The sequence below is a fragment of the Protopterus annectens genome, chromosome 2.part1, assembly GCF_019279795.1.
Source record: "Protopterus annectens isolate FY-2018-M chromosome 2.part1, PAN1.0, whole genome shotgun sequence".
In the NCBI taxonomy this organism is placed as follows: domain Eukaryota; kingdom Metazoa; phylum Chordata; order Ceratodontiformes; family Protopteridae; genus Protopterus; species Protopterus annectens.
This window is the reverse complement of record NC_056729.1, coordinates 1,252,820,604-1,252,835,031: the sequence shown is the minus strand read 5'-3', so window position 1 is coordinate 1,252,835,031 and position 14,428 is coordinate 1,252,820,604.

The following is a 14,428-nucleotide window of genomic DNA, read 5'->3' as shown; positions in this document are numbered from 1 at the left end:
GACAGGTTTGGATTTTGAGCCTTGGTGGATGAATAATTAAAAATCATAATCCAATAGAGATGATTCCCATCAAGAGAGAGAGAGAAAGGTTAAAGGATAAAGGTAAGTGGTTAAACAATAAGTGGAGCTATCATTTTCAACAAAGATAAATGTATTACGTTTGAGAAGTTTTGGTCAGGTAAATTAAGTAAATATATTGTAACTTCTTCTGTCATAATTTCATGAAAAAGTCAAGGTGATGTAAAGAAAAAATGCATTTGAAAGGAAGGAAGTAGGCTAGGGATCTATTACTGGAATAATAGATATGTAAGAAGATGTGGAAGGTGAAAAAGAAAAAAACAATTTGCAAATGGCATCAACTTCTTCAGTAATAGTTGGGGTGAGATAAAAGTGCACAACATTTAGTGAGGCTACCAATAATGCATTTAGTCTCTGCCCAGAAGAGTTTAGATTGGTCTAGTGATGTTTAACCTGTTGAAGCCACAGTGCTGAGATTTGCCTGTTCTAATTTCAGTTCTACACAGATATCTTCATTCTTTGAAAGGTAATATAGTATAGTATAGTATAGTATAGTATAGTATAGTATAGTATAGTATAGTATAGTATTGTACTGGTGACACAGTTTCTTTCCATTTTACCAAATGCTGTCCCAAACATTCCCAGAGGTAGTTGTCTCTAAATGCCCTATATACTTGAATAAGATCTCCTCTTAGATATCTGTAAGAAACATGTACAAGTTCAAATAGCTTAGTCTTTCATAATAACTTAAATTTTCACATCCATGGATGCCCTTGATATATTTCTGCTGTACTCCTTCCAGTTTACTTATGCTTGTTTTCTTATAGGGTTTCCATATTATTATTTCATACTCAAGTTAGAGTCTAATGTAACTAACAAACAATGACTTCATTATTTTTGATTTCCTAGACTTTATAACTCTTTTTTATACAACCTATAGTTCTATAACTATCATTAACCAATTGGTTGAAATGATTAGAAAAACTCAGAGCTGAATCACTTTGTGCTGTATTAAATATTTGCCTTTCAATTTATGTCTCCCAAATCTCAAATGCTTAGTTTTTGATGTATTTGTCAGCAAATTATTCTCCTGTGGGTCAATTCTAAACTCCTTGATCTCTCTCTCTTAAAACCCTACAACTCTCTTTTTGCACGGTTTTGCACACTGAGCAGCGTCGGGCAGCGCCGCCTAAACAGGTTTAAACTATTCCAGGCTCCACAAAGTCTGCTCTTCACTTTTTCCCTTAGAACTGTTCAAACTCTCAAAGTAATCACTCTATTCTCTTTCTAAAGCCCTGCACTTGCTCAGCTCTTATAAGGAAACACTAACTAACTAAAGCACTACACCCTCCTTGACTTCTCATAAGTATTAGGCTCCCGATTGGTCCTTCCTGATCAAGTGAAAAATCAGTTCCCTTCCCTAATCTGATCAGTAAAAAAACAGTTCCCTATACTAATCTGGTATGTCCAAGGGTCAGTTTCAAGGTTACTCTCAAGTCCAGCTGGTGAATCTGGGAATTTTGAGGCAATGTTACAATTGCCTTATGTACACAGACAACCCTCTCCTCCTTCCAACAAACTCTAATACATGTGAGAGATGCAGTTACACAGCCAAACTGGAGGCAGAGCTCTCTCAACCCAAGACTGGCACAGTCAGTCAGAAGGAAAAGGTAACCACCCACACCACAAATCCAATCTCACACAGACCTATTGCATCTGCATACCCAACACATAAACACACAAAAACATACTCGGAGGCTCTAAATAAAAATCTGCCTAAACAGCAAAGACCTTCTAAGCAGATATCCAAGCAACAGCCACCCCTCAACAATACCCACGAATTACATATCTCACAAAATCAGTGTGCCTCACAGTCACAGCCCTTAAGGCCAAACAACACACCAAATACACTTGTTATAGGGGACTCTATTGTCCGGCACACTGACGTCCTGCTCACCAGACTGAACAAGGAGAAGGTCACTGTAAGCTGCCTGTCGGGTGCCAGGATCCACCACATAATGCAAGCACTCAGGTCACTCCAAAGCAAGTACAAGTATGACTCCATCATTGTCCATGCTGGTATGAATGACCTGAGACGTACCTCCCTGGACTACATGAAAAGAGACATAGAGGAGCTCTCTGACCATGTAGCCCAGGCTGGTATGACCCTGACCTTGAGTAGCATCTTGCCCTCACCAAGAATGATGCCACAGTATAAAGACAAAATGATCAGTTTCAACAATTGGCTAAAGTATTGGTGTCATTCAAAGGGGATCCAGTGTCTGTCAGCCTGGGATGACATGCTCGACAAGCCACGTTGCTTCGCTAGGGACGGCTTGCACCTGTCACCCTTAGGCTTTCATATACTGGTCAAGGCTCTTGCCACCCCCATAGTGCCTTTTTTAGGCAAGGCTCAAAGGACAAACCCACCTCCATAGACAACCCAAGGATAAAAAACTAAAGGTAATGCTACTCAATGCCAGAAGTCTAAACCTCAAGATGCACGCACTCGAGGCTCTCCTCAGTATGGAGAAAATTGATGTCTGTGCAGTAACAGAAACCTGGTTCAAGGCTCCTGAGAGCACCCCAGCACTACCAGGTTATAACTCATACCATGCGTTTTGGCCCCAAAACTCGGACCGAAGCACAAAAGGAGGGGGAGTATCTATATTCATCAAAGATACCTACACCTCCAGGTTAGTGGCACTGCACAAAGCATCGGAAACCATCCATGTACAACTAACAGCGGGCAAAACTGCCTTTCAGTTTGTAGCCTGCTACAGAACACCCTCCCTATTACAGAAACCCCACTTGGCATTCCTGAGAACACTGGAGAATATGAAGGTCTCTCCAAACACTATGTTATTGGGTGACTTCAACTACCCAAACATTGACTGGGAAAACTACTCAAGCCCAAACACCCATGCTCAATGGTTTCTTGAATTTATAAACTCTAACACAATGGAACAACTGGTCACCACTCCCACAAGAGGGAACAACATATTGGACCTGGTCATCACCAACATGGGGACTCTATGTTCCACACCAGAGGTAAACCCCTCATTGGTAAGATCAGACCATAAACAAATTTCCCTGGACATCCATATCCCATCCCCACCCCCAGCCAAGGAAATCACTGTAAAGAATTTCTCAAAAGCCAACTTTGCACTTCTCAAGACTGAGGTGGAATCCTTCAAAGCCCCTGGGCCAGAGGATAATACAGCCCAATCCACAGAATCCTTTACAAATGCATTCTATGAGCACCTGCAGGAATGCATGGATCATGCTATCCCAAATAAAACCAAGACTCACTCCTCCAAAAACAGGAGACCAGTCTGGTGGACCCCTGCCATAAATAAGCTATACAACAGAAGGAGGAAGCTACTACATGACAGAGCAAAATACCAAAAAGGGAAGGCATCTCTGATCAGTATTAGCAAGAAACTTCGATCCCTCATAAAATCATCAAAGGCCAGTTTCGAAAGAAAAATTGCCCTAGACACTAAAGATAATCACAAGGCCTTCTTTAGTTATGTCAGGAACATGGGCGGAAACTCCCAGATATGCTCTGAATTGGTGCATAATGGTACAAAATATACCGAACCTACAGACATAGCCAACATCCTGGCAGACAGATTCAGCGCAAACTTCTCCCCCCCTTCCCCCCCAAAGGAGCAAATGCCTATCCCAGCTGAATGTAACCTCTCTGACATCACAGATGCACAGGTGAAAGCTGTCCTCTCCAAAGCAAAAAACACAGCAGCTATGGGACCGGACGGTGTCCCAGGCTGTGTCTTACATGAGCTCCAAGAAGAACTTAACCCTCACATTAAGTCACTGTTCAAACTTAGCCTTACTACAGGATATGTACCCAAAGAATGGCGTACAGCTACAGTGGTCCCACTCCACAAAGGTGGTGCCACAATGGACCCCGGAAACTATCGCCCCATAAGCCTGACTAGTCTGGTCTGTAAAGCTATGGAGCGTATTATCATGGAACTCATAAACAAAGACATTGGGAGCCTCCAGACACTGGACCTTACCCAATTTGGCTTTGTTAAGGGCAGATCTTGCCTCTTAAACCTAGTTGATTTCTTTGAAACAGTTACCAAAGCTATAGATGAAGACAAGGTAGTCCACACATCCTACCTGGACCTCGCAAAAGCCTTCGACACAATACCCCACTCGGGCATCATAAATAAGCTTACCAGCTTAAATAGCAACCCCTATATCACAAGATGGGTTGCAAACTGGCTCAGAGATAGAACCCACATGGTCAGAATCGCAGGTGCCATGTCCGAAATCAAACCAGTTACAAGTGGCGTCCCACAGGGCTCAGTTCTGGGACCTCTCTTGTTCAGTATATACTTCTCTGAGGTTCAGGCTAACACGGGGGGATTATGGCTGACAAAGTTCTCAGATGACTGCAAAATGGGGGCCATAATCGAATTTCCAGCTGACACAAGCATCCTCCAAAAGGGTCTCACAGAGACGGATGCTTGGTGCCAGAGCCACGGCCTCAAGCTAAATGCTAAAAAGTGCATAGTCATCCCCTTTGGGAAAAACAAGGTGCCCACAGATTACCACATAGGTGGTAATCCATTAAGTACAGAAGAAGTAATTAGAGATTTGGGGACCAACGTAGATAGTAATCTCTCCTTTGATAATCACGTTGCCAAAGTGGTTAGAAAGACCTTCTATATAGCCCACCTTATCACAAAAGGGTTCACATCTAGATCTAGAGAGGTCATTGTGCCCCTCTACTCATCACTCATCAGGCCCATAATTGAATACAATGCTCCCTTTGAGATGTACCTTACCCGACACCTGCAGCAACTGGAGAGACCCCAAAAGTACCTCACCAAGAGAATCATGGGCTACAAACAGATGTCCTATGCAGCTCGACTAAAGAAACTCCAGCTCTACTCAGTTGCTTACCACCTACTCAGAGGCAATCTATGCCTGATATACAAAGCCATGTCAAACCCAGAATTAATGGACATACTCCACCTCAAAAAATCCAAGTCCCTTAGAGCTACATGCACCAGGGACCTAAACCTCAGCACAAAAATAAATAGGACATGCTGGAGGGACAGATTCATTTCCCAGAGGCTCCCCTCACTCTGGAATAGAATCCCAATTCATGTTAGACATAGCCCCTCGCTGACCCTCTTCTAGCGAAATATGGATGCGTGGATGGGAAATCACAAATTCACCCCTGGGATCTCTTCTGTGTCCCTGCTAGACAGAGGCACAGTAAACTAATCTTAAAAGGGTACCTTCTGTGACCTACTTTACAGAGGCACAGTAGGCTAATCTAATAGGGAGGCGGAAGCCAAATACACTCTGGCTAGGCTTATAAATGCCCTAGGGCAGATAGCCTAGTATCTACCTATGAACCTATGAACCTATGAACCTGTGTCCAAATGGTCAATTTAGTCAAGTTATTTTGCAGGCATGCCTTATCTGTAACACATGTAATCAGTTTACCCAATTTCAGGTCATCTGCATATAGACTGTAGAACACCTCAGAAGAAAATGTTATGTTTGAAAGATACAGTCTAAACAAGTAAGGGCCTAGGACAGAGCCCTGTGGGACACCCTGACTGTAACCAAGGATTTCACCTGTCCAGTTGCTGTATGATACTTGTCCTGTCCTATTTGTAAATCAGTCAGTAATCCATCTTATCAAGAATAAATCAATACCTAGTTGTATTAATTTATTGATCAGTGTTTTGTGTATCACCCTGTAAAATGCTGACATTAAATCTATATAAATTACATCACAGCACAATTTTTCATTCACAGCTGTTATTATATTGTTATATAACATCATGTTAGAGGTGGTAATAGATCTGTTTTCAACATATGTATGCTGATATATGGTTTCAAGTCCCAACCTATCCATTTTTGACAGTAACTTGTCCAATATTACCTTCTCCATTATTTTTCCATGACATGAAAGTAGATTTAAGGGAATCTATGATTCTCATTTTTCCTACTCCCCTTTCCCTTAAAGACGGGTTTAATAAGTGCATATCTCCAATCTTGAGAAATCTTCCCATATTTATATGTGAATAATAGATATAATGGTACCATAAGTTCTTGCTGAAGTGTTCTCGGGTCATTGTTACTAATTACGTCTCCTCCCTGTGTTTTGTTTGGATCCAGTTTGTGCAGTTCTTTTTCATTATAATCTAAATGAATTCCAATGTCTGGGGTTACCTGGATGTCACTAGGACAACTTACCACCCCTTTTGGGGAGCCAAACTGTTTTGCATAAGATTTTGTAAATATATCTTTAATCTGTTGTGTCTGAGAATAAATTTTAGAATCTGCACACAGTTTATCAATTTGTGTGTCTTTACTCCTTCCACATCTTATGTATCTATAAAGAGGTTTCCTATTATGCCCGATATCTTTATAAATTTTCTTCAAAATCTTGTCTCACAATTTGCTTAATCTGTTTGTCCAGCTTGTTTATTTCAGTTTTCAAAGTTGTAGTTCGACCTGTCTTCCATTTCTTATATTTTTTGTCTCTCACCTTAATCAGATATCTTGTTCTTGTGGAAATATATGTTGTATGCCTAGATCCTGATGTTAAACATTTTTTTTGAATTTTTGCACTCAAACAATGTCTCGTTCAAAACTTTCCACATTCCACCTGCAGTTTTTCTTCTGAACACCTCACTCCAGTTAGTTTTACATAGTGACTGTTTTGCTACCATATAATCTGTAATTAACCTTCTGTGCATTGGTTTAGATTTCAGTTTGGCAGAATTATCTAGCAACAGATTAAGCTTTATAACCCCATGATCACTGCACATCAATGGTGGTAAAACTTGACTTGAAGTTACAGTAACTTCGTTGGGAACACAAACAATGTCTAATGTGTTCCATCCCCTGGTAGTTTTTTTTACACTCTGAAGCAGTTGTTGTTCCTGAATATATGTTGTGAATAATTTCCTTACTAACGTTGTTGAATCAATATTATACCAGTCTGTTTCTGGTAAATTTAAGTCCCCAGCTAATATTATTCTTCCCTCCTGTGTTTCATGCAAGAAATATATGAATTCCTCTAGGTCATCTGCACTCGACTTTGGTGGTCTATACACACCAACAATTGTTATATGTTCCAGGGTTGTCTTTATTGTCACAGTTACACAGTCTATAGTATTGGTGTTATCATTAAACATGTAATAATCACAGGTCTCATAATTATCTTTAATCCCTTTCATAACACCTCCACCTGATTTTTTTGTTAGAATGTCTGTTACAGTAAAAACATTTATACCCTGACAGAACTGGTTTCCAGTCATTGTTCTTTGAGCATGTTTCACTAACAATAACAACGTCAATGTTGTGGGAAAGTACCAAATTGTACAATAAAAAAACTTTATTATTAATGCTCCTAGCATTAACAACCATCAGAGGAGCATCAAATGTTGCTGTGAACTGTTTAAATTTTCGACCTGGCAAAAATCCTGCCTGGTGTTTGTCAAATATTGCAAATTATCTGCTGCAAAAACTCTCTTCCCTGATCTTGACAAATGAAGGCCATCCTGTCTGAACACGTGTACCCAAAACTAGGCTTGAATGCTCTACACATTTCCATTTTTAAAAAAAGACATTTTGTTCCATGTAGGTAGTTACCCCAAAAAATCTTTTCGTTCACATTGACCTGACTATCCTTTCTATAGGTGATTTGTGAAAGCTACGTGCTAAGACCAGTAGAAGTTATACTATCTAAGAGGGCTGTCAGTTCCCTACTAACAGTCAGGGAATCCTAACGAATAACATTATTAGTACCAACATGAATAAAAACGGATCCGTACTTCCTTACATTAAGGTGTTCCAAGGTTTGCTTAACATCTTCTATTTTTGCTCCTGGCAAGCATAACACTATCCAATGTTCATTATCTTCTCTGCAAATATAAGTATCAGTTCCTCTAATAATTGAATCTCCAATTACAAGAATATCTTTGCTGGTCAGCTCTGAATAATCTTCAGCTGCTAATACAGTAATATCTGCTCTATCAATTGTTATGAAGGATAGATCTTCATCACTATTAGTCTTATTAATCCTACTGTTTTCACGGTGTATTAAATTCTCATCCAGCTGGTATTGTAAATCCACAGCTTGAGCTATGTAGTCAGCATTTGTCTTTCTCTTCTTTTTTCTTACAGTAATGTTCTTCAATCCGTCCAGGTTCAATTTTGATTTCTTCCTTTTCACCTGCCCATTGCCTCTTTTTTCTACATTCTCTGTTGAAAAAATGATGCCTTTTTCTGTAGGCTGAAGGTTTTCTGATAAAAAAATATCATCATTCCCTGTAACGTGTGTGTGTGTCATAACAAAGCAGTGTCCTTTTTCTATGCATTCTCTTTCCTTTACAGTCATTAATCAGTTTCTTTTTCTTCTTTGTTATTTGTTCATAGGTTCATAGGTTGATAGGTTGGTACTAGGCTATCGGCCTTAGGGCCTATACAAGCTGCTCCATAACATTTCCTTGGCTATTTCTTCCCACAATATTTACTTCTCTGGACCCCTGTCTAGCAGGGCGACTGACATGATCCCCGGGGTGAATTTCCTATCTCCCATCCAATTATCAAGGTTCTTTTTGAAGAGGGCCAAGAAGATGCTCTGCTTGACATGTATGGGCAGTCTATTCCAGAGTATGGGGAGTCTCTGGGTCAGGAACCTATCCCTCCAGCATGTTTTGTTCATTGTGACGACGAGGTTTAGGTCCCTGGTGCATGTGGCTCTGATGGATTGGGATTTCTTTAAGTGTAGCATGTCCAACAGCCCTGGGTTTGACATGGCCTTGTATGTTAAGTAGAGATCGCCTCTGAGTAGACGATATGTGTCAGAGTACAGCTGGAGCTTTTTCAGTCGGTCAGCATAGGGCATCTACTTTAGGCCTGTGATTCTTTTAGTGAGGTGTTTACGCGGCCTTTCCAGTTGTTGCAGATGTCTTGTGAGGTACATACCAAATGGGGCGTTGTACTCTATAATGGGTCTAATGAGGGATGAGTACAGTGGGACAACGACCTCCTTTTTTTGGATGAAAAGCCCTTAGTGATGAGGTGTGCCACATAGAAGGATTTCCTGACAGTTGTGGCAATGTGGTTATCGTAGGTGAAACCCCTGTCCACCTGTGCTCCTAAGTGTCTTATCATACTTTCAGTATTTGGGGTACTGGCACCTATGTGGCAATTAATGGGTACATGGTTTTTCCCAAAGGGGATAACTATACACTTCTTGGCATTGAGCTTGAACCCATGGCTCTGGCACCAACCATCTGTTTCTGTAAGGCCCTTTTGTAGAATATCCACATCATTTGGAGATTCAATAATGGCTCCCAGTTTGCAGTCATCTGTGAACTTTGTTGGCCAGAGTCCCTTACTGTTGGCCTGTACTTCAGAGAAGTAGATGCCAAACAAGAGAGGTCCCAGGACTGAACCCTGAGGTTTTCCACTTGTCACTTGTCTGGAGCTGGATTTGGAGTCAGCTACTTTTACAGTGTGGGTTCTGTCAGTAAGGCAGTTGGCAACCCATCGTGTGATGTAGGGATTTATGCCCAGCTTAGTAAGTCTATCTATGATTCCAGAGTGGGGTGGTGGTGTTGAAGGCCTTGGTGAGGTCCAGATAGGCTGTGTGGACTGCCTTACCATCGTCCATGGCTCTGGAGACTGATTCAAAGAAGTCAGTCAGGTTCAGGAGACATGATCGGCCCTTCACAAACCCAAACTGGGTGGGGTCCAGTGTTTGAAGGTTGCCATTGTCTTTGTTTATTGTTTGTTGTGAACTTCTTCCTTCATTTCTTTTTTTATTTTTTTTTTGTTTTCTTCTAAACAAACTGGATCCTTAGATTGCTGAATACCTGCATCCAGAATTCCAAAGTTGTCAGGGGCATCATCTTGTTTCATAGGGGTTGAATGATCTTTGCAGACAATAGATGCATCATTTCCAAAATGTGTTCTATTTGTTCTGTGCCTAACATTGTTTCATCAGTCCAGTCATTAATATATGAAACAACAATTCTCCAAACCATGCCAAATGCACAAGTGCAATCATCATTACATCTAGATTTACTTCTAACAGTGGTGAGTATATCATCCAACTTTTGACACAATGAACACAGATCACTAGTGTTATCAGCAGTTACCTTTAAATATGCATAACATTGATTACACTGTATAAGATATTTGTGAATTATTTAATCGTTAATTGTATACTCATTTAAGGAATCCATATTTAGCTTCAAACGAATAATCAAAAACAGTAACCACAGAATTCAAAGAGAACTTAAATAAACTTCTATGACAAAAAAAATCACACCAGCAATATACAACTAAATAATAAATTAAGTACAGTAAAGTTGCTCTGACCACACAAGTTCTGCAGCCCAGACAAAAGTTGTAATTCCTTCTGCTCACTATAACTCTCAGTCGCACTTCTTTTTAACAGTAAAGATCAACAAATCACAAACCAAGATAGGATTGTTTAGATATGCTCAGGATCTTCCTCTCTGCAGTCTGCGTGAATTTATAGCTGTCTAGGCTCCTTGGGGTGGCTAGATCTTGACTGTCTAAAACCTATCCTTTTCTAACAACCAACAGTGAAATTAAAGGTAAAACAACAAAATATGAATCAAAGATCTTGGAGAAGAAAAATTGCTCTCCAGGTTGACAGACATCTTTTGAAGTGGTTTGGTAACTTAATGAAGATGCCCCCACAATACTGCCTTCAGGAGGTGCGCCAGGCATTAGCAGCATCACTCACTGGGCAGAGGTCATGGGGTAGATTCTGGATATAGTAAAGATAGTACATCTTAGAGCTTACATGGGAATGATTCGGAAAGATATGGAAGAGATAAGCTGGAGACTGATGCTAGGGATAGAGAAGACTGCTGTGTCATGTTTATCTGGCAACTGCCATGACCCTCACAAAGACAAGCAGTTCAGAAAATGGATCCGTGGACCATTGGTCAAACAAACTCCAATGGGAGTAATATGTTATGAAAGAGATCTAGAGCTATATGACATGCAAATTCTTAATTACACTTTCATATGAAATTTGCCACTCACAAGTTCATTTGATCACCAAAAAGTTAATTCACTGGTTATAGTCACTTAACCGAGATCCCATACACAAAGCAATTGGCACACTGAAAAAAGAGTTTACTCTTACAGACTGCAGCTATTTATATATATATATATATATATATATATATATATATATATATATATATATATATATATATATATATATACATATATATGGGTCTACCTGAAAACACCGAACGCTGACAACGCCGACAACAAGATAACCAACACCGGAAGATCGACGACGGAGATAACCGACAATTGAAAATCCCAACACTGAGAACACCGACATGTTAAGGTAAGTGTGTGATAGTCTCGGACGTTAGGTTCAGGGTGCGGGTAAGGTAAGTGTGTGATAGTGACAGACTTTAAGGTTAGGGGCAGGTTAAGTGAGTTAAGGTTAGGGTGCGGGTAACATAAGTGTGCGATAGTGACAAACTTTAGGGTTAGGGGCAGGTTAAGTGAGTTAGGGTTAGGGCGCGGGTTAGGTGAGTGTGCGATAGTGACGGACTTTAGGGTTAGGGTTTGGGTTAAGGTTAGTGCATAGATAGTTGTGTATGTAAGGTTTAGTGTAGGTTTGTAAGGTTTTTGGTGTGCTTGTGTTGTGTGTGTGTTTTACGGAAAAGGTATTTGTTTTGTTGATTGTCGGGATTGTGGTTTGTCGGGCATGTGAAGTTTCGCGTTTCTGAACTTTCGGTTTTGTGGTGTCAGTTATCTCGTTGTCAGTGTTTTTGCGTGTCGGTGTTTTCAGGTAGACCCATATATATATATATATATATATATATATATATATATATACACACACACACACACATACACGCACACACACACACACACACACACACACACACACAGAGCCAACTTCATCTAACATATCAAATGGTTATAAGTCATTAAATAAATGCATTTGAATTTGAATGGCTAGTGAATTTCTTACAGATTCCTTTGTAAGTATAACAGATTTTGTACTGCAGTTACCATATTACAGGGGGAAACAGGTATATGCCACAGCAACAACATTCTAGTTTAACTATAAATCTAAAACTGTTTTCCTCTGACACTTAACTGGACTTACATCAAATAGGCAAAACTGCATCGGATGGCAGGAGTTATTTTGTATATTTGAAGCAAGAACAGAAAATATTATTGAGAAAAATGTGAAAATGCAGTAGGTAATACAGATGACTAATGCCATGAGATGTTAACAAGCTGCTCCCTGTAGTGCAGGGTTTAATTCTCCCAGCCTACGTTTGCCTACTGTGTGAATCTGAGAAAATTGCTAAATCAGATAGTGTTACTGCGCTGAGATGGTCTTGCTGGATCAGTGTTCTACCTGAGTTAACAAAAAAGTAAATAAATAGATGCAGACATTTAATTTCTTTTGTTTGGCACATACATGTCCCTCTGTGGGGTGAATATTTCAAATGACCATACATTAAATATTAATTTGAGAAGACTTAATCACCTTGAAAACACTGAAGGATCAATCACTTGTATAGTTTGGTATAAATGGTCACTCCCTAGCACTACACACTAACTGTACATACCTGTCAATTCTGTCCACTAAGCAATTCAGTTTAATTCAACCACCAAAGCCAAGAAAAAGTAAATTTTATTAAGTAGCAGCACAAAAATCTAGATTGACAGACAACTGATACTAAACTAAAATGAAATACCTATTCATTCAATGGCATTGTTCTGATTCCATGTAGAGTGAAGATGTTTCAATTCATTTTATCACAATTAAATATTTAGCACTATAATTATTGCATCTGTGTATGTTTCTCAACAGATATTAAGGTATCATTTTGTGCTGAATTAATAAATCTTGGCACTTTGAAATGACAAGATCTTAAACAAATGTTCATGCATAACTCCTGTTGGCTTTATGTGCCATATAATTAATCTGGAATGAATCAGTCTGTAGGAAACCTTTTTCTTTCAATTGTCTAGTCTTTGTTAAACTGAGTGTCACTTCTGTAGGACTTTCTCAACATATTATTGTTAAAGAGTAAGTTCTAAATATAAATTAAACTATCTGAGAGGTGAATTGTAAATCTCTTTCCTTTTTCACTGTTAATGTTTCTGCCTGAGATGATAATTTTGCTTCCTGTGAGACTTCTTGCATATGACTGCAGGCATATTTTATCTGTTTTTAGAATAATATCCTATTATATTATTATTATATTATGTTCCTTTATACTAGGATGATAGCAGAACATTAGCAGTCAGTGTGGACTGCAGAAATTTTGCATATCATCATGCAGATCACAAATGGCTTCTGTTTGCCCTCAGCATTTTCTATTTTCAGTGGTCAGTTTCAATTAAAAAAATGTATTTAATGGCCTGAGGAATTATAGCACTTAATATTGCCTTTAAGTCTGCTACAAGGTTCAGATTTGCACTGGCGGGACATTATGTTATGTGGCATGGAAGAGGAAGGGTTAAGGTTGGAGTAATGAGAAGAGGTCACCACGACAGGGCATACATGTAATTTCCCTGTAATTTCTATTTTAATATTCAGTGGCGACAGCTTTGACATTTAAAAGGTTATCAAGGGTAGCAGGAAAACTGACACAGTAGTGAAATAATGATTAACCAAGCTATCATTAAATTAGCCATTAAAAGAGTAAAAACATGATGGAGGAAAGTGTAAAAAGCACCATTTCTAACAGCAGAAAGTAAAAAAATGTTGAATGATGTACAAAGAACTAAATGATAGGAAAAAATATTTTTATATCACTTAAAGTCTAGTTTGTTTTTAACACATTTTAATTGGAATATGCAAATACTTTCTGATACATATGATAATCCACAGTTAACGGGATAGTCATTCAGTATTTCATATTCATTGTTTGGCTGTGAAGGATATATTAATCAACAAAAATGTTGCTAATGCAACATAATGTACTTATAGCCCTTATATGCTACACATTATAGGTACAGAATTATAGACATGAAATGAAGAAGTGCACAGTTAGACTGTTAGCAGCAGTATGACAACAATTCGAGATGCAGCACGTTCAAACAATGGAACATCAGACACAGCGATCATGATAGCTGTAGCTCTCGGGGTAAAGATGTTTTCTGCGTGTGCTGTTACTTCTCCAACACAGCTATTGTTCTTATATCCACTACTGTTGTAAAGCCACAGTTCCAAGTGTCATAAAATATTCCGCTGATGGCTACAATTACTGATATCACTCCACTGTTATTCCCACCACTTCAGCTACTGATGTTAATATTAAATACATAAACCATTCCATGTTTCCAAGCATTACTGCAGTTATCAAAGTGGCAC